The 19,291-nt window shown below is 54.8% G+C and overlaps 1 protein-coding gene across 11 annotated transcripts in view; it reads right to left on the bottom strand.

Annotated features, from left to right (window-relative positions):
• KCNAB2 (potassium voltage-gated channel subfamily A regulatory beta subunit 2) overlaps positions 1 to 19,291 on the bottom strand; it is an 85,354-nt gene that overhangs the window by 32,904 nt on the left and 33,159 nt on the right. The gene's annotated exons all lie outside the window — the stretch shown is intronic.

Below are 19,291 nucleotides of genomic sequence, written 5' to 3'. Positions count from 1 at the left end.
TTCAGGAGCGAGGACTTCCCAATGCAATGATAGAAAAAATCCTGTGCAGTATCCGAGGGGAGTGAATCAAATGTCCAGAATCGTCTAGAGATCTCATCAGAGGGAAGTCGGAAATCCAGGTGTGAGGGTGGGAGGTGCCACTTCCTCTCCCCTCACATCTGTCTCAGCTCCGTGGGTCCTTCCCCTGCCCTCACCCTGGTCTGGCTCAGGCTGCCTGAGCCCCCAGCCCGCCAGTGTCCAGCCGGGCTGGGCTGCCAGTCACTCCCGACCTCCGCGTGACATCGCTGTACTCCCAGGGAGAAGGCAGAGGGAGGGCAGCCTGGGGGCTGAGCAGGCTGCTGCTGGGGGGTTTTGGGGAGCAGCTGCTTTTCCAGGCCTCCCGGAGCCCAACTCCTGGCTCTACACACCATGGGCTGTTGGGGCTCCCACCAAGTAAATTAGGTGAGCGGTGAGAAGCACAGGAGGAATCTAGCGATTCATTATTAATGACACGGGATGCAGAGCCGCCTGCCCTGGCCGATCCCCGGGAGACCGGCACTGGCTGCTCCAGGCTGACAGCCCGCACGCAGACAGGCAGGCGCGGCCGCCAGGAGGGCCGCCGAGCTTGAGGGCAGCTGGCCGTGGCCAACTCCAGCTGCTGTGGTTCGCACCCAGGAAAGCAGGGCTTCCAACAGGGCTTGGCGCAAGGAGAAGTGGAATCACTCAAAATGTGGGAAAAGACCTCTCTGTCTAGACGATGTAACGCAGACAATCCGAGGAGAGAGAGCTGGGGGTCGTGGACTAGAGACCTGGGAAATTCTGGAATGCCACGGTTCCTAGCTCACTGCAGACGCTCTGTAAATACTTCTGGAATGAATGAATGAATGAATGAATGAATGAATGAATGAATACACCTCTCCCCATTACCCCATCCTCCTTTCCCACACTCCTGGGTTCAGGATGAAGCTGGAAACAAGGCTCTCCTTCTGGAACAAAGCTGATGGGGTGTCCTGGAACCTGAGGAGATGCCCCCAATGGCAGGAGGGGTTAGCTTTGCCTTCTGACCCTGAGCATGCCATTCTTTCCCTGCAAGGTGAGCCCTGGCCAAAGCTGCTTTTTGGGTTCTTTCTTGCCATGTAGGAGGGGCAGAGAAACAGAGCTAGATGGGAGGTAGGTGGATGGGGTCTCATTCAGGATCTGAGGCTAATTTGCTGTGTGATCACAGGCAGGAGGCCTGCCCTCTCTGGGTCTCCACTAACAAAATGAGGGGCATGGTCTGAGAAGATGCTCTCTCTCCCAGCTTGGACCCACAGGGCCCTTCCACACCAGCTGGCTGTCCACTCTCTGCTCTGATAGGACCCAGAGAAGAAACCACCCAAAGATGTTCGTGATGGATGTTACCTGAACTTGTTTTCAGCCCTGGCCCTGCTTTTTTTTTTTTTTTTTTTTTAAGATTTAATTTATTTATTCATGAGAGGCAGACAGAAAGAGGCAGAGACGCAGGGAGAGGGAGAAGCAGACTCTTCACAGGGAGCCTGATGTGGGACTCGATCCCAGCACCCCAGGATCACACCCCAAGCTGAAGACGGACGCCCAACCACTGAGTCACCCGGCGCCGCTTGGCCCTGCCTTTTTGACACAGATGTTAAGAATGAAACCTTGTTCCTGTCCTGGTCTCCCTGCTCTGAGCTGGGCAGCCTAGGGCAAGTGATTTTCAGTGTCCGACACAGATCACAGAGCATGGTCAGATCACAAATGGTATATACTCCTGTGACCCCTCAGCATGAAGGAACAGCTTTCTGGAGGTGGGAGTCGGTCTAGGCCCATGTGTAAGACTCCCACCTCTTCACTGGTGACTATCCTCCTCCCCAGGTCTGACGCGGCAGCAGGAGACACCCTTTGCCACTGAGAGTGATGCCTGGATCCAGGGACAGAGCTGGGCCTTTGCCAAGGCAGCCCTGGCAGGTCATAGACATCATCTTCAGATGCTAGTGGGGGCTCCTCAGGACCCAGAGGTCCAGCTCTACCTTCTTCATTTACCTGTCTGTATAAGCCACGGGCCTGCCTGGCCCTTCCTGGTCCTCTCGAGTGGCAGGGGCCAGGAAGGTGGAAGGGCAGTTTGCATGAACCCTTCTATGAGTGGACCCTGGTTTTAGGAAGCCCACAGGCCTGCCAAAGGGGCCGCAGAGGGGCAGCCTAGGGCAAGTGATTTTCTCTCTGAGCCTCAGTGTTCCCAGTGGCAGAGGGCAAAGTGCCTCCATTCCTCCAAGGGCTCATGGAGCTAATAGTCTAGGGCGAGGTTGCTCGACTACCTGGCCAGGATGCCAAGGGAGCTTGTTACAAATGCAGATTCCTCGGCTTCACACTGACCTACTAAATCAGCAGTTTTGGGGCTGGGCCCAGGAAGCTGTGTTTTTATCAAGAGCTTCTAGCCGTGCTGTGCACCTGCTCTAGGGAATGCCAAAATCTCCTAATTCATTCTTCTGTATATATTTCATTTGTCTGTGTTCTGGCAAACTATCAGATCTGGCATCTTACTGTTCCTCAGGGGTTCCTCGTTGGTGTGCTTTAAGCAGCTCCAGGTTAAAGTGAGATTTCACAAAGACTTAGTCACCACAGTGTGTAAAATATCATCTGCCTCACCATACAACCCAGCAATTCCACTCCTAGCTATGTGCCCAGAGAACTGAAAACATATGCACACACAAAACACTTGAACACAAATGTCCACAGTAGCATTATTCATCATAGCCCCAAAGTGGAGACAGCTAAAATGTCCATCCATTGATGAATAGATAAACAAAATATGGTCCATCTATACAACAGAATGTTATTTTGCCACACAAAGGAAAAAAGCACTGACACTCACTCAAACGTGGATGAACCTTGAAAATGTTATGCTAAGTGAGACAAGCCTGACATGTGACAAAAGGCCACATGTTATATGATTCCATTTATATGAAGTCTTCAAAATAAGCAAATCCATTTAGACAGAAGAGAGCTTCATGGTTGCCAGGGGTTGGGGGGAGTGGGGAATTGGGGAGTGATAACTACGTGGGTATAGGGTTTTTTTTGGGGTGCTTAAAATGTTCTCAAATTGATTGTGGTGACTTATAATTCTATGAATATACTAAAATCATTGACTTGTATACTTTAAAGATATGTATGGTATACACACTATAAGTCAGTAAAGCTGTTGCCAAAAAAAGTACCTCAACTCAAAATATGCCTCAAAAGCCACTGGGCCTCACTCTTGCTGTTCCCTGTGGGAGCAACCTTCCTATTTCTCTGTCTTGGAAGTCCTCCTAGCCCCCTGATATCACCTCAGATAATATACACCATGTGAACCCAGGCCCCCCAGGCACCACGTTTCCCTTCTCCAAGTGCCACCAACTACGCTCTACCCAGTGATGCATCAGGGTTCTGGGAACCACTTGCTGGTTCCTCTCGGCAAGAAGCACCCCTTCCAGACATTGGCAGGCCAGAGAAGGGTCCTGCACTAGAACCCCAGCGCTGGTTCCACCCCATTGTAACATATGGAAACGATAAAAGTGAATATTTTACCTCAGAACTCCCCAGGGAAATCTAGGACAAAGGGGTGCTGTTCTCAGCAGAGAACTGCCACATGGAGCAGGTGGGCAGATAGGTGTTTAAAGGCTGGTCAGAGTAAGTTTACACTTGCCTAAAACAGGGGTCATTGTGACTTGTGATACTCTTAGGAGGTCTCAAGAATTAGACAAGAGTGGAAAAGCCAGAAGTCTAAACCCTGATCAGAACTTGCCACACCTGGATACCTGGGTGGCTCAGTGCTGGTTGAGCATCTGCCTTTGGCTCAGGCTGTGATCCCGGGGTCCTGGGATTGAGTCCCACATGGGGTTCCCCACAGGGAGCCTGCTTCTCCCTCTGCCTATGTCTCTGTCTCTCTGTGTCTCTCATGAATATATGAAATCTTAAAAAAGAAAAAGAAAAAGAAAAAAAGCATTTGTCATGATTCAAGATCATCCTGAAAGGGCTGCTCCTTTGCAACATGTTTAGGTGAAGAGAATGGATTACAGACCTGCACTGGTCCACTTAAAATGGGCTTTAAGAAGAGGCATTGAGTGTGGCTGGTGGATTTTGACACATAACAACTTGTTTGGTTCTTCTTCTGCTTCTCTAGTACCTGCTGTTGTTAAAACAAAGCAGCTAGTTCCTGCTGCGACTAATCAGAGGCATGGCCACCCCAATTAAGCTCTCCTCTTTGTCCACAGAATGCCACTACAGAGAGCTTCTCGGGAAAGAAGCTTCTGGCTCAGCCACTTGGAATCCACCCTGTGCCTCACCTGCCCCAGGAGGGCTTGGAGATACAGGAAAGCTGCAGCCCAGTCTGGCCATTCCTTTAAGATGGGACAGGCTCACAATGGGAGGCGGTGGGTGCTCTCTCCATACAGCAAAGCCCAGAGAAACTTAAGGCCTGGAGTAGAAGGTTTTTTTTTGTTTTTTGTTTTAAGATTTTGTTTATTTATTCATGAGAAATACAGGGAGAGAGAGGCAGGGAGAAGCAGGATCTACACAGGGAGCTTGATGCGGGACTCGGTCCTGGGATCTCCCAGATCACGCCCTAAGCTGCAGGCAGATGCATAACCGCTGAGCCACCCAGGCGTTCCTGGAATAGAAGTTTTAAAGATGGCTTTAAAAAGCACAGACAGCAATATTCACTCAAGAGTGTGGAGGATCGGCTGCATCCTGCAGAAGCCGGGGTGTCTCCTCTGTACCAGCAAAGCTGCCCTGACTGTGCCAAATAGAACATGTTTTGCACCCAAAGGTGACTTCCCGCCCAAAGACAGGGGGGTGAATGCTGATGGGTTAGGGGCTTCTCCAGTGGATGGGAGGTCCTGCCCCTGAAGCTTCTAAGAGCAAAGGGTGGCAGACTGGTGGCCTTCCTGGAGGAGGGGTCATCTGATGAGTAAGAGCTAAAGACCCCTCAGGGGCCTCCTTTAGGACCTCATACCCCAGTCATGTCCAGTGCTACTGGCCCTAGATGGGGAAAAAGTTAATGCCTGGTACAAAGCAGCTGTGCTGTACCCGAGTAAGGGCTTCTGGCACTTTCCTGAGAACATCTGAGGCACCACCAGCAGCACCCACACTGCCACTGAAGCAGTGCTTGCTGGGCCAGCCACTGTGCCCAGCACTTTTTGTGCAGTTGAGTTCCCACCCACCCTGTCAGGTGGACGCTGTGGTGGTCCGTGTACACTCGAGGGAACTCAGGCACAGGGGTTGAGTCAGGAAGGCTGATGCTGAGTCAGCCGCCATTCACAGAAGCGGCAGGCTGGGAGTTGAGCAGTGTGTCGGTGCCCCCTCCCACACAGGACCCCCTGCTCTTGGACCCTTTTTTTTTTTTTTTTTTCAGATTTTTTTCCCCCTTCTCCAAGGAAAGGAATTTTCTGTTTTTTTTTTTATTTTTTATTTATTTATGATAGTCACAGAGAGAGAGAGAGAGAGAGAGAGAGAGAGAGGCAGAGACACAGGCAGAGGGAGAAGCAGGCTCCATGCACCGGGAGCCCGATGTGGGATTCGATCCTGGGTCTCCAGGATCACGCCCTAGGCCAAAGGCAGGCGCCAAACCGCTGCGCCACCTAGGGATCCCTGGACTCTTGATTAAAGGGTGAGGGCTGGGGGCAATCCCGGGGGCTGCCTGGTGCTGTCTATGGATTTGATTGGGCTATGCTGACCCCTGCCTTTCCAGGTGGACCATGCAGAACCAGCTATGCTGGCCCCCATTCTTGCCCAACGAGAAGGGCCTCTTGGGGGTGGATCCCCCCAAATCCCAGGGTGGAGGCCTGGGGATCCGTCCTGCTGATAGATAAACCCCCTGATTCCTGAGGCAGGCCAACCCGGGAAACAACGGGCTGTGCTGTGAACCGGTTACAGAGCAATCCACCAGTGGAGGTGTTAGGATAACTGCGGCCCCTCCTATTCTGAGAGGTGGAGGTGGCCATGCTGACACCGTGGTCCTGGTCAGCCGTCCACAGAGACCCCTGAGACACCCATGCCTGCTGTCATCCCAGCCCCTGCTCCTGTCAAGGCAGCTCTTCCTGAACCACTGGCTGGTCTCGCCACCTCCCTCCCTGCCTTTCCCCTCCTTGTCTTCCACACCTGCTCCTTGTCCACACAGCTCCTTGTCTACACCTCCAAGTGCCACTGGTCCTGAGACCATGTTTCTCTCCCACCAGCGGCCACACCTCCAACTCTGAGTTATATCACTTTCTTACATGGTCCTCGGGACAATCCCCTGCGGAAGTGCCTACGGTCACTTTCCAGATGGGAAACCGAGCCGTCGAGAAGCCAGGTGACTCCTCCAAGGTCATACAGGTACCAGCAGGGAGCTGGGATTCCTCCCCAGGCACTCACCCACACTCTGGCAGCTCAAGGAGTCAAGTTAGCCCTTGGGACCTGTTGTGGGTAGAAACGCACCCCTCCCCAAAAGCTATGTTGACGTCCCGACTCCCTGTATCTGTGACTGCAAACTTATTCGGAAGAAGGGTCTTTGTAGATGTAGTCAGATTAAGATGAGGTCATCCTGGAGTACAGTGGGCATCCTTATGCGGACAGACAGATAGGTACACAGGGAAAACAGCCGTGTGAAGACGGGGGCAGACTGCAGTGGCACATCTGTGAGCCAAGGGACGTCAGGCTGGCTGGCAGCCTCCAGAAGCTGGACAAGGCAGGGAGGGAGCAATCTTCCCCTAGAGCACTTGGAGGGAACGGGGGCCTGCCCACACCTGGATTTCAGACTTCTGGCCTCCAGAGCTGTGAGAGAAATCAGTGCCTGTTGCTGTAAGCCACCACGTGTGGTACTTTGTTGTAGCAGCCGCAGGAAAGTGGTACAGGACCTTTCACAAGGTGGACTCATCCCCTGATTCCCCCTGAGATGGGTCCACACTCTGTCCCTCTCTAGTCTCTGTTCTTTCACTCCTTCCTGTCCATGGAGGCACACCTGTCCTGCCCACCTGTCCTCAGGGACACACCTGTCCTGCCCACCTGTCCTCAGGGACACACCTGTCCTACCCACCTGCCAATGGAGACACACCTGTCTTGCCCACCTGTCCATGGAACCACACCTGCCCTGCCCACCTATCCTCTTGCCCATCTGCCCTCTGAGACACACCTGGATTCCCTGTTCTTCCAGGAAGGTCTCTCTGACAGCCCTGCTGCAAGGGATCTCCTGTAAATAACCAAGGAGCTAGGTAGAGTCTGCTCAGTGAACCTGACCACAAATCAAAAACTGCATGGTGATCTTGCTGGGTCGTGGCAGGAGCCCATGGTCTAGGGCCAGAACTTGCAGGTACGCAGGCCGGCTCACCCCACTAGAAGCTGACAGCCAAGCCTTCCCACCCAGGGCCCTCCTGCCCTCCCTGTCTGGGCTGCATCAGAGGCGCAGACGCTGCCTCCAGTCCTGTTGCCAAGGAAGCAGCAGGGAGGAGACACATTTTACAGGGGAATGTTCTGGAAAGGGGGTTCGGGCCAAGACCATTCAATACCATCCAGCAGATACCTATAGAGGACTGGGATGCTCTAGGTGCTGAGAACAAAGGAGGGGTGCAAGAAAGAGGGCTAGCAGGGAGTGTGAGGATGACAATGGGACAGGATGGTGGGTTTGAGGATGGCCTGGGAGGCCTTTGTTAGACCAGGTGCTCAGGAAAGCCTCCCCAAGGACCAAGATGTGATTGGGGGCAGGGAGCTAGCGTGAGAAAATCTGGGGGATGAGAATGTGCAGAGCCCCGAGGAAAGAATGAGCTTGGCACCTTCAAGATCCACAAGTAAGGAGCTTCCTGAGTGGGAGGCAGAGGGGTCTAAGCTGAAATCAAGGGTCCCTTGGGCCTTGAGAGGACATGGGGTCCTTTCCTGGTGCCACGGGAGGAGGGAGGAACAGAACTGAACCAAGGTCTGGGGTCAGGCCTTGGGCCGAAGCTGCTGCCCGCTCTGGGGCCACATCTCAGGCCCCCCCCACCCCTGCTCCCCAATCCCTACTACCAGGTGGGTGCAGGAGGGGGCGCTCACAGGGGCATGTGTGGATTTAAAAATTCAACACATTTTTTTTTCATTTTTTTTTTTTTAAACCACAAGAGTTGAGGAAAGTTAAAAAGAAGCAAAGGAAGTTAACACGAAAGCTTTTCCCCCAGCTGTGAGCTCAGTTCAGCTGATAAAATGCTCAGGCCTGGGGCACAGCTGTCCCCTTGCTCCACCGAGCAATGCTTATCTGGAGGCATTATCTTTTTTACATTAATATTTAAGACCGAGTTTAACGGAGTCACAGCCCTGCTGCTGGCAGGGACGTTAACTGTGGAGCGGCATTTATCTGGGATCTTTAATAACTGCAGGCATTAGTTGCAGAGGCCTCTGTTTCCCGATAACCGAAAACCCCCTAGAGGCAGCAAGATGAAATCCGCCAGATAAAGAAGGGGCCTCGCGGGTGTGACAACCTTTGGCCCATCGAGGCGAGGCACCGTGGTTTTCTGTTCCCTTCTGCTCCCTGGGAATCCGGTTTTCCCCACGTACCCCGCCTCCCTGGTTAGTCCCCCACGTTTCAGATGTGGCCCAAACTTTCCTTGGGGTGTCAGACAAATAAGAGATGCGTCCCCATCTCCCCAGGCCCAATATTGGCTTCCTGGGGCAGGAAGCACCACAAATTGGGAGGTGTCAAAGAACAGAAATGGATTCTCTCCATATTCTGGAGGCCAGAAGTCTCAGATGCAGATGTGGGTGTGGGTAGGGCCATTTCCCTCCTAAGGCTCCAGGGGACAACCCCGCTGCCCCCATCTCCTCTTTTAGCTTCTGGGGCTGCAGGTGTTCCCAGGCTCTTGGCCACGTCCCTTCTCTGCCTCCAGGCTCACGTGGCCTCTTCCCTGTGTGTCTTCATCGGACCTTCTGAAGGCGCCAGTCATTGGAGCTAGGGTCCACCCTGCTCTGGGGGAACTCATCCTGACATATGACATCCGCAATGACCCTACTTCCAAACAGGCCATCTTCTGAGGTTTGGGATGGACATGAAATTCTGAGGACTTCACCCTGGTGCACCTGCCATCATGAACTGTGTCCTTCCAGGGGAGGAGGACAAGCTCCAGCCACCTCACCTCATCCTACTGCCCTCCACCTTCCTCGCTCAGGCCCAGCCCCTCTGGCCAGATGTCCTCCTGTCTCCTTGGCCTGGATGGTTCTACCTTGCATCCTCAGATGGTTCGGGGGTGTCTCAGCTGTACCTGGCCTGTCTTGCTGCCTTAGGTGGTCACTTGCTTTTTTCTGCTTCCCTGCATGAGGACGGACCATCCACGAGGGTGAGGACCCAGTCCATCCTGTTTGTGTGGCATCTGTCCTGTTGTCAACAGACCCTTAATAAACATCTGCTGAATTAACGACCGAGTATCAATGACGAGTGCCTCCCCATGCCTCCCACACCAGTCTCATCTCCCTCCTGAGAAATTTCCATTAGAATTGGAATTAGAGCTGTTGGGGCCAAACTAGCTGACACTTTGTCCCTCCCTTACAGCTGGATTTAGAGTACAAAACCTTAAAAATTCTGCCATCTAATGGACTCACAGCAGAAGTGTTTATTTCTTTAAATGGCAACCACACATTCAAACAATGAGCCACAGGTCCAGACACAGTCACTACGAGCAAATGTTAAAGCCATAGGGCCGGTCTGGGTGTGACTCCCCGGGAGCCAGCAGACAAACCCTGGGGCCTGCATTAGATAAAAGCCAAAGATCTAGGGTTGCCAGGTCAAATACGGGACACCCAGTTAAATCTGAATTCCAGATAAACAATAATGTTTCAGTATAAGTATGACCCAAATATCGCGTGGGATATACTTGTACTAAAAAAAAAAGTTAAAAAAAATTTAAAAAAGTTTATTTGAAATTCAAAGTTAACAGAGGAACAAAGCTACGTATGTGCAGTTTATAAATGGACATGCCAGCTCTGGGGCTCTTTGGCCACTCTCTGAGGCTCTCACAGGAGAAAGTGGGCCGACCTGAGTGCTGCCCCAGATGCTGAATTCAAAGACGAGCCAGCTCAACAGAATGTCCTTCTGAAGTTCCAAGGAGAATGAGCCCTGCACGCCTATCACCCGGAGAACACGGGGACGCTGAATCCACGGCCTTTGCTGCAGACCCATGTGCAGGTGCAGCGGCAGCTTCAGAGGCTGCCTGTGGAAAACCACTTCCCCTGGGGACGGCCCAGCTTGAGATCAGACAAGAGGGGGGCACATCTTTGCCCCCGGGACCCAACCTGGGTTTCTGGTGCCAGGTCGAATTTATTGCGAGAGATGACGAACAGAGCACTTGTGTTAATTCATTGTCTAGTCCACCCCTGATCCTTAATCTGTCCCAGTGACGTCCCAGGAAGACCAATGAAACCATGCGGTTAACCCCTGCTGTAAAGTGTTTTCAAGAAACCACGTTCTTTTCCTGCACAGAGTCACACTGGTGACAGGGCAGGACTGTCCCTTAGAGAATGGACTTTCATTTTCTTTCATATATTTCTACACGGTTGGACTTTTTAAGCCTAAACTATTTACCCCAATGTCTGATAACGTCACTCTCCGCGTTTGCTGAGCGGCAGCCGTGTCGCAGCACCTGCTTCGTCCCGCCCAGCCCCGGCCCAGCCCTTACCGGTACTTCATGCCCGTTCTCCGGGCGGTGCAGCCATCCAGGGAGAGGCCGTGCATGCGGAGGAAGCTCTCCATGTTCCTGGCCTGGGCGGCCGCCCGCACCTCCCGCAGCCGCTGCAGCTCCAGCGTGTCGGTCTGGCGGACGGGGTGCAGGGCCCAGTCCGAGTGACACCTGCTGCTTACGCTCCTCAGGCTCTCGCTGTATGTCATGGACAACATGGTACCGGCTGGCCTGGGAGCCGCTGCTGTCCAGACGGGAAACGCGGAGTGGCGATGCATTAGATAAAGGGCCACCGTCCCCAGTGCTTAGCGGGGTGCTGTGTCTGGGGCAGGGGGTGCCACAGAGACACATCCTCCACCCAGAGCAGCCACAAAGGGGCTCAGTGCCTGAGGCCAGGGCCCTGGATGAGAACGCTTCCTGGCATTGGAATCTCAGTCCTCGATGTTGCACCCAGCTGGGGTACAGGCTAGGGTGGACGCTGGCTAAGCCACGTCCTCGGCCCTCACAGCCCCTAGACAAGCACAGGCCAAGCTGCATTCCAGGAGTGAGAACCCAAAGGGGCTCCAAATGAAAAGAGGGGCAGGAGAGCATGCAGAGAAGCCCAGGCCCCCCCAGCCGAAGGCACCATGTCATAGCGCTTCCTGGAGGTGTTCCCAAGGTCAAAGCAGGTATGGGGCTGTCTCCTGGAAGGAGTTTGAGCCACAGCTGTCAGAGATGTAAACTTGAGGGTGAATACCCGAGAGGAGCCACCCGAGCAAAGCCTTGTTCATTTGTTCACAAGAGAACGCTACCCATACACACACTCCCTGCCTGCAGAAAGTGCCACGGCACTGGCACATTCTTCGGGCTCCATCCTCCGTGATCATTAAGTATGTCACAATCCACAAATTTTGCAACAGAAAGACCGAGTGGGATGCATTTAGGGGGAGTGACAAGAGAGGGACAGAGGTTTAGTACAGATAGGCAAACTGCCTCGGAAATGTGCGGAACTGTTGCTAAAATAGTCATCCTAAGGGAGGATGACCGTCTCTCAGAAACTAAACACACCACAGTGTCTGTCAATGGGGAACTGATTACATAAATGATGGTCTATCCCTATAATGGAAATTTGTGCAGCCTTCAGTGAGGCTTCTCTACATGGATTGATATGCGATGAATCCTAAGAGATAGTAGTGAAAAATACCACAAGGCAAGGAGAAGAGGCATGTGCACGGAATGCTAGCATCTGTGTTAATGCCCGTATGTATGTACGTAAGTGGGTGAATTAAGGAAGGACGGTCCCGAGGCCGCGGATCCACATTCTGCAGTGACTTTGGGCAGCAAAGACACGGTCCCGGAGTCAAGGGTGCTCTGCAATCTGGGTACTCCCCCCGCTGCCCCGCCCCATGCCTGACCACAGCCCTCCGCCCTGGTGTGGATACCAGTGGGGTGGCTCCAGCATCATCACCAAGACAGAGATGGGGTGGGAATTGCTATTTTGCAGGGTCAGTGGCAGAGCGGGATCCGGGAGCCCAGCCCCGGCAGCTGGAGGAACCGGCAGGGTCCCCACCTCTGTCACAAGGGACATCAAGTTCGATGATCCCTGGGAGGGGCTGGAGAAACTGTTGTGGGAGCTGAGGCAGCGGCAGAGGCTGTGGCTGGGTCCCTGAGGGCAGCGGCGGTGCCCCGGGCTGGCCCCCTCCTTGAGCAAGCTCTGCCCCACCACCTGACACTTCTTAGCTCCCTTTCCTGCTGTGATTTTTCTCCATGGCCATATGCTCACCTGGCCTGCTAGAATCACCTCTAATCACCTTGTTTCTCTCCTCGGATCCCCTGAAGGTCAGGTCTGGGAGGGCGAGGACCTTTTCGTCTGCTTTTACCAGTGAGGCTCAGTGCCCACAGCAGAGACTGTGCCCTGCTGGCTGTGTGGACAGCACCTGGCAGGGGTAGACTGGCTCCCTGCCTCAGGCCTGAGCCCTAGCAGCGTGCCTTCTCCTGAGGGAGCAGGGTGGGGGGTGGTGCTCAGAGGCCAGGACTCCTAATCACCATAGCTCTGACCCACAGGGAGGGAGTCAGCAGGGCCTATGACCTCTGGCGTCCCCCAAGGTTTGGATTAAGGTCTCTGATGGATGCTAAAGAGGGTGGAGATGTCCCTGGTCTGAAATTCCCATGTTCCAGGAGACTCGCTTTGGAGGCAGTGGAGGGGCCCAGGGCTCCAGGATGGGGGGTGTCTTAGGAAAGGGCACCATGGAAGCCCACAGGCAGCAGCATGGCTCCCTCCCTCCCTGCCTGCTGGCCGCTCACCCCCTGCTAGCACACCCAGGGGCAGGACAGTGGCTGGCAGCTGCTTTAGATGTGGCAGTGTGGCCAGCTGCTTGTCCTGAGTGGGGCAAAGGCAGGCCAATTCTGGCTTCCCTGGGGGCCCACGTTCAGAGAGAAGAGCAGCCTGGCAGGCTGGGGCTGCAGCAGTTCTTCCCGAAAAGCAGGACCCACCTCAGACACACATGTTCCCAGCCAGGCCCACCGAGGCCGGGATCAATAACCATTAGCTTTCAAGATATTACCCACAAAAAGCAACCTAGTCTGGTTTGGCTCTGGAAGTCCGGTTAAGGGTCCTGGGCTGGGTTGGCGGCGTGGCTAAGCAGCTAGTGTTCTGGACAGGGGCAGCCCTCTCTGTCATCTACTCTGTGCAACCTGCGAGGGCACCTTGATGGCTCCAAGGCTCAGTCTCTGTGTCTGTGAAGTGGGATGAGCAGAGGCTGATAGCATCAGCTGTGCAGACAAGCCTGGACAGCTGGGCAGGGCCTGGTGGTGGGACTGGGAGAGGGCCGGGTGTGGGGAAGCGGCTGCCAACAATGCCGCGGCATGGCATAGGACACGTTAGGATAAGTGGGAGATGAAAAACACACAGGGTGGGGGCACGGATAGAGGCTAGAAGGCAGGGCAGGCCGCTGGAGTGGGCACACATGAGCATGAGCTCGAATGATGTAAGGATGTGCTATCTACCAGACATTGCTAGGAAATGTTGCACAGGATGAACGCGGACATTAACGATCCGGCCCGGTCGTGTGCAGCACGTGCATTCCTAAAATTTCTAAATTCACATCACTCATTCTTAATGAGATGGATGCAGCGCAGGGTGCCGCCAGGATTTAGGGGGTACCCTCTCTGTGGGGGCTGGGGTCTCCTCTGCTTGTGACATTTCCTTGTAGCGTGCCTCATAGCGACCTTGGGAGCGGGCCTCTGGGTGTCACCTGCAGCATGGAAGGTGCCCAGAACCTCCTGAGGAGAGCACCCCCACGACGCCAGGACAGGGTGGGGCCAGGGGACTCTGCAAGAGGTGGGGTGTGGGGGAGCATGGTGACCCTGGCCGGGTTGGAGCGGGGAGGACCTGGTGCCACGATGGCACACAGTACGGGAGGAGCTGGGCAGTGTTCCTCGGCTCCTCCAGGGAGACAAGACCCCACCAAAGAGGAAGGACACAGAAGGCACACAGGTGCTCTGGTGGTTGGCAGTGCTGCCTTTCGGAGAGGATGGAGTCCGGGTCCCTGGGACTCCCTCATGCTGGGGCTTATTCCCAGCTTCCTCCCAGGGTGACTGGAGCAGGCTGGGGTAGTTGGAAGAAAGGACCCCAGGAAGAGCCTGCTGGGAGAAGGGAGGGCCCACTTCCGGGGCTCCTGCCTCAGGTCCCCCGCTTTTGGGGTTCAGAGGCGCAGTGACTCTGACCTTGCTCCCAGGGTGACTGGAGCAGGCTGGGGTAGTTGGAAGAAAGGACCCCAGGAAGAGCCTGCTGGGAGAAGGGAGGGCCCACTTCCGGGGCTCCTGCCTCAGGTCCCCCGCTTTTGGGGTTCAGAGGCGCAGTGACTCTGACCTTGCTCCCAGGGTGACTGGAGCAGGCTGGGGTAGTTGGAAGAAAGGACCCCAGGAAGAGCCTGCTGGGAGAAGGGAGGGCCCACTTCCGGGGCTCCTGCCTCAGGTCCCCCGCTTTTGGGGTTCAGAGGCGCAGTGACTCTGACCTTGCGTTCCTCCTCCTTACCATCCGTACCCCGCCCCATCTCAGGGAAAATCAGCCCCCTCCTCAATAGCTAATTACAGGTACCTGCAGATTCCTCCCGGAGCCACAGCCGGGCCGCCTTCTGCAAATCTATTCTTGTGGAGGGAGGGCTCGCGGGGATTCCCGTAAAACGAACACGAACACCGTGACAAGGAAAAGCGAAGGGGAGGCATCGGCCTCATTAAATCAACCAGGACCACAGGCTCCCCGAAGGGCCCTCTACCTGGAATTTCTGAACTTGGGTCTGTTTACCGAAAGCCCCCAAAGCCTGAAACGTGAGGCTTGGAAGGAATCCCGAACGGCTCTTTTAAGCGGTGACATTTGTCTCGATATTAGAGAAACCAGCCCAAGTTTCTGAAAGCGGGGATGCACGGGGAAGCTGCGTCATTCCGGAGTGCGGATGTACAACGCACAGCATCGCAGCAGGGCAAAAGCAAAGCCACCTTTGCTCGAAAACAGTCAGCAAACCAAGGCCCCAACAGGCAGCCCCCCAGCACCCCGAGGCATGTGTTTCCAGAAAGATCTTTCTGACAGCCACCAACCCCACCCCTGCTGTCATTCTCAGGAAGCTCCCAAAACGCTGAATCTTAATGGTAAACCCAAGACGGTGAGGCTGGACGTCTAGGTCTCCCCGAGACGAGAAGATGGACATGGGCACCCGGCAGGTCAGGGAGGCAGGGAGGCAAGCGTGCTCAAGCAGCAGAATGCCCACCCTCCTTCCTCCCACTGTCACCCTGCAGTTACCTAGGGCCAGCTTCTTTGGGTTTTTTTTTTTTAGGTTTTCTGCCTTGAAAAAATATATAGGGGGTCTAATTTCAGCTCAGCCAAATGCATCCCCTAATATGGCCCCTCTGTGACTTCCATTCCTGGGACACGTGTCCCCAGGCAGCAACCCCTAAGGAGGTGGCTGCCCCTGGACTCCTGGAGCTGCGGGGGCCACTCACCTGCCTTCCGGGCGTCTGCTCGTTAAAAAGGACACAGTCTAGTTTACTAGGGTTCACCAGACGCTCTAAGGATCTGGCGCAGCAGCTGTTTCATTAGGGAGTGTCACTGTAGAACGTCAGAAGCAATTGGTGAATGAGAAGCGCCCCACGAGGGTCGAGTTTGGAGGCAGGGAGTCCATTAGTCTATTAGGGCGTTTTCAGCTCAGTGAGAGAGGCTGAATTATTCACGAGTGTCTCTTCCCCTAAAAGCCCGGGAAGTGCAGCTCCGTGGTGCAGCCTGGCAAGGCCTACTCTTGGCATTGGGGGCTGGGAAGGGGCACTGACTGGGGTCCTGCCATTTCCCTTGGGCACACTCTCCCATCGGGCCTCCACTGCCTGCTCGCCAACAGGTGCCAGAGACATGGGCCACAGGTCCCCACAGGTAGGGAGGGGCAGGCCGTGTTTCTGGTTGTCTGAGGCCAGGACCCAGGGCTTAGAGCTCTGCCCACCACGTTCCCATGTCTGTGGGAATGCGCTGAGGGTTCCCCTAGGGTGTGACCACCACCCGCAGTGAAGGGGTTGGGGCCTGGAGAAATCTGCCCTCAGCCACGCAGATGGACATCCCCCCTCCCTCCTACTGGGACGTGCCCCAGATTGGTATATCCTATACTGTCTGTACCTATAAATGGCCAGGAGGTTCTGGACGTCTGCTATTGGAACACACGCTACCACTCGCTCCAGACAGGGGTGCACCTTTCCTCACATCACACATTCAGACCCGGGCTTTGGAAGGTGCTTTGAGGCTGAGCTCTGGGCTGAGGCCATGCTGAGGCCCCGCTCCAGGGTCACGACCCCAGAGGCACTTCTCATCATCCTAGGATCCCAAAGAAATCTCAGTATGACTATATCTTCCAGCATGAGGGATTCTGGATGGAGGCTGAGTGGCTTCTGCAGTGACAAAAGTGCACATGGTGGCTGCTCCCCAGACAGGGAATTGCTACGAAGACCCAGAGTAGAAAGCAAACAAAATGGGAAGTGGGACGCGGAACTGAGAATGGGCAGTGGATAGTTCCCTGGAAAGGCCCCAGTGCTGAGACTGGGATGGCTGCTTTCAAAGGCACGAGCCTGCCATGTCAGGTCCCTGACATGCTCTGACCTGTCCCGTCCCCTTCCCCTTGGGCTCCATGTCCCTCTGTCATTTCCACCTCCCTCTCAGCACCAGCTGTCAGTCACTTGGAAACATGGCTCCTCACATCCTCTTCTCCTGCCCTTTACTTTTCTTCCTGTGGCTTCTGAGGCTCAGTCCTTCTCTATCATTCCTGGGCTCCCTACATTCAGCCTCTCCACCTGCCATCTTATTCCTTCCCCTCACAGGGCTCTGGTCTCTGCCCTGCTCAAACACCATCGATGGCTCCCCAGTGCCCACTGGATGTAGTCCAGGCTCCTCTGCAGGTGCTCAACGCCCTTCTCCACCTGACATCCTTCTTCCTCTACAGTCTGGCCTCTGCCACTGTCTGTCCTGTTCCTCACGGCGGGGTCTCTGTCTCCACCACTTCCTGTTCTTGGCACCTCTTCAAGCGGTAGCTCAGGCTTCTACTGGAATGTTCCTCCTGGGCTCTATGCTGAGGACTGCCTGGCCTCCGAGGCCCTTGCTCAAAGCCCTCATGCTGTCTCCTCCATGAAGCCTTCCTTGACTCTCAGCTGGCCAGGCCTGCTCCTTCCTCAGAGCGCCAACAGCTGTTTGGACTTCTCCCAAGACAAGTACTGCCATCTACATATTATTGGTTATTTGGGTTCTGGGATAGATTGCACTATGGTTCCAGGTCCTCGACCCCCGCTCTGCATCACGTGGCAGTGGTTCTCCTATTGGGGGTGGGAGTATATTTTCCTGCCCTTTCACATCTGGCAAGGTCATGAGCCCTGCTTTGGTCAGCAGAACGAGCAGAAGCACCAGTGCACCGCCTCTGACTATGGGCCTTCAGAGATGTGACACCCTCCTGGCGGGAGGATGAACATCTGGCCCCACCTGCAGTTCAGACCACGTCCAACTGAGCCCAGCTTCCGTGAACTGACACAGACACATAAAACAAGAAATGCACGCTTCTTGTCGTAGGGCACTGAGTTTGGAGGCTGTTTGTTACAAGGGATTCTCTGGAACAGCTGACAGACATAGGGTCTCGTGTCCCTTACTGGTCTGTGAACTGTCTGAGGGTGGGGCACATGCCTCTAACAACACCTCTGCCTTGTCAGGGGAGGGGCCATGTCGCCAACTGTCTTAATCTCTTGTGGCTGCATCAGTGCCCATATAACAAGGATGTCCCACTGGGAGTGGCACCCAGGAGGTTCAACAAAGATTCCACTTCGTTAGAGATCATCATCGGAGAACCCACAAGAGACACCTGAGTGTCGATGAGAAGAAACCACACTGGAGATGCAGAGGGTAGGATGGCTGGAGCCCGTGGGCATCAGGGACGCGGTGCTGGGAGGCCCAGATGGAGGTCTGCGCATCTGGGGGGCGGTTCTCCAATAGAACTTGCCTCAGGGCAGGACAGAGGGTTCCCCGGGAGCGGACAATAGGTTGGATCTGTGAGAACTCAAGGGCCAGCAAGGGGCAAGGGACTCTCTTTTGCTTAAGCTCTGTGATACCCCACAATCTCCTGGGCACCCCCCTCGGCATGGCCCTTCTGGTTGGTGGTCTAGGCCGCAGTTCTGCTGCTGGCTGTCTCACTCCTCTCCCCTGAGGTCTCTGAGGATATAGTTCAAGGTCACATTTGGTCTTATGGGCGGGTTACATCTCTGGGACAAAAGTCTCATCCCCATTCTTACACACCGTGCTGTCATGTATACGTGATGGCAAATGAGTCATCCCAGAAAAGTATCTGTAAGGCCAAGTTCATATCTAACTGTTTTCAAGCAAAATCTTATCTAGCAAAAATCTCAGCCATCTCTTTGGGGCTCTCTGTAAGGGGTGAGACCCTGTGGGAGGCAATGAAGCAGTGCTGAAGTTCACCCGAGGACCCAGGCCCATGGCCACATTCAGAGGTGCTGAGGCTGTGGGAAGGAAAAGCTGGGTGGAAACCCAGGGCCAACCCCAGCACCCACTGCCCCCAATTCCCTGTGCATCAGTGGTAACCGCCCCCCTGGCTCTGCATTGGTAGGTGGGCACGGCCCTGGCGGGTGTCCCAGACAGAGACCTCCCAGGTCTGAATGCCAAGGCACACACCACACACTGGGGCCCCACTCCTAAGAGCCACACAGAGTCCCCACAGTCCTGACGCTGTCGGGGCTGACCAGTGGCTTCCTCAACCCTGACACTTTCCCAACATGAGGAAGATGGCCATTGGTGTAAATTCCCAGAGTTACAGACTACCTGAGAAACACACATCTTTGTGGCACGCCTCCCCACTCCACAGGTGAACTGTCCAATGGAGGAAGGGACTCGTTTGGGAGGACTTTGCTGGCTGACCTGCCTTGGCCTGGGCTGCAAAGCAGGGCCCCTTGATGCCACGTCTCTCTGGGGCACAGCCTCGCACCGAAGAACACGGTGTGCCAGTTCCCCAGTAGGGAGATGCACCAGAGAAACACCAGCAGGTCCACCCCTGGCCCAGGTCACAGTGGATCCACATGCCCCAAGAAAGGAATTGGCCTTTGATTGTAAATCAGCTCAAACCCAAAAAGAAGGGGAGATGGTTGGGTTTGGCCTGCGT

Source organism: Canis lupus, chromosome 5, assembly GCF_011100685.1.
Source record: "Canis lupus familiaris isolate Mischka breed German Shepherd chromosome 5, alternate assembly UU_Cfam_GSD_1.0, whole genome shotgun sequence".
NCBI lineage: Eukaryota > Metazoa > Chordata > Mammalia > Carnivora > Canidae > Canis > Canis lupus.
The sequence above is the reverse complement of the archived record's forward strand: the minus strand, read 5'-3'. Positions and strand labels throughout refer to the sequence as shown.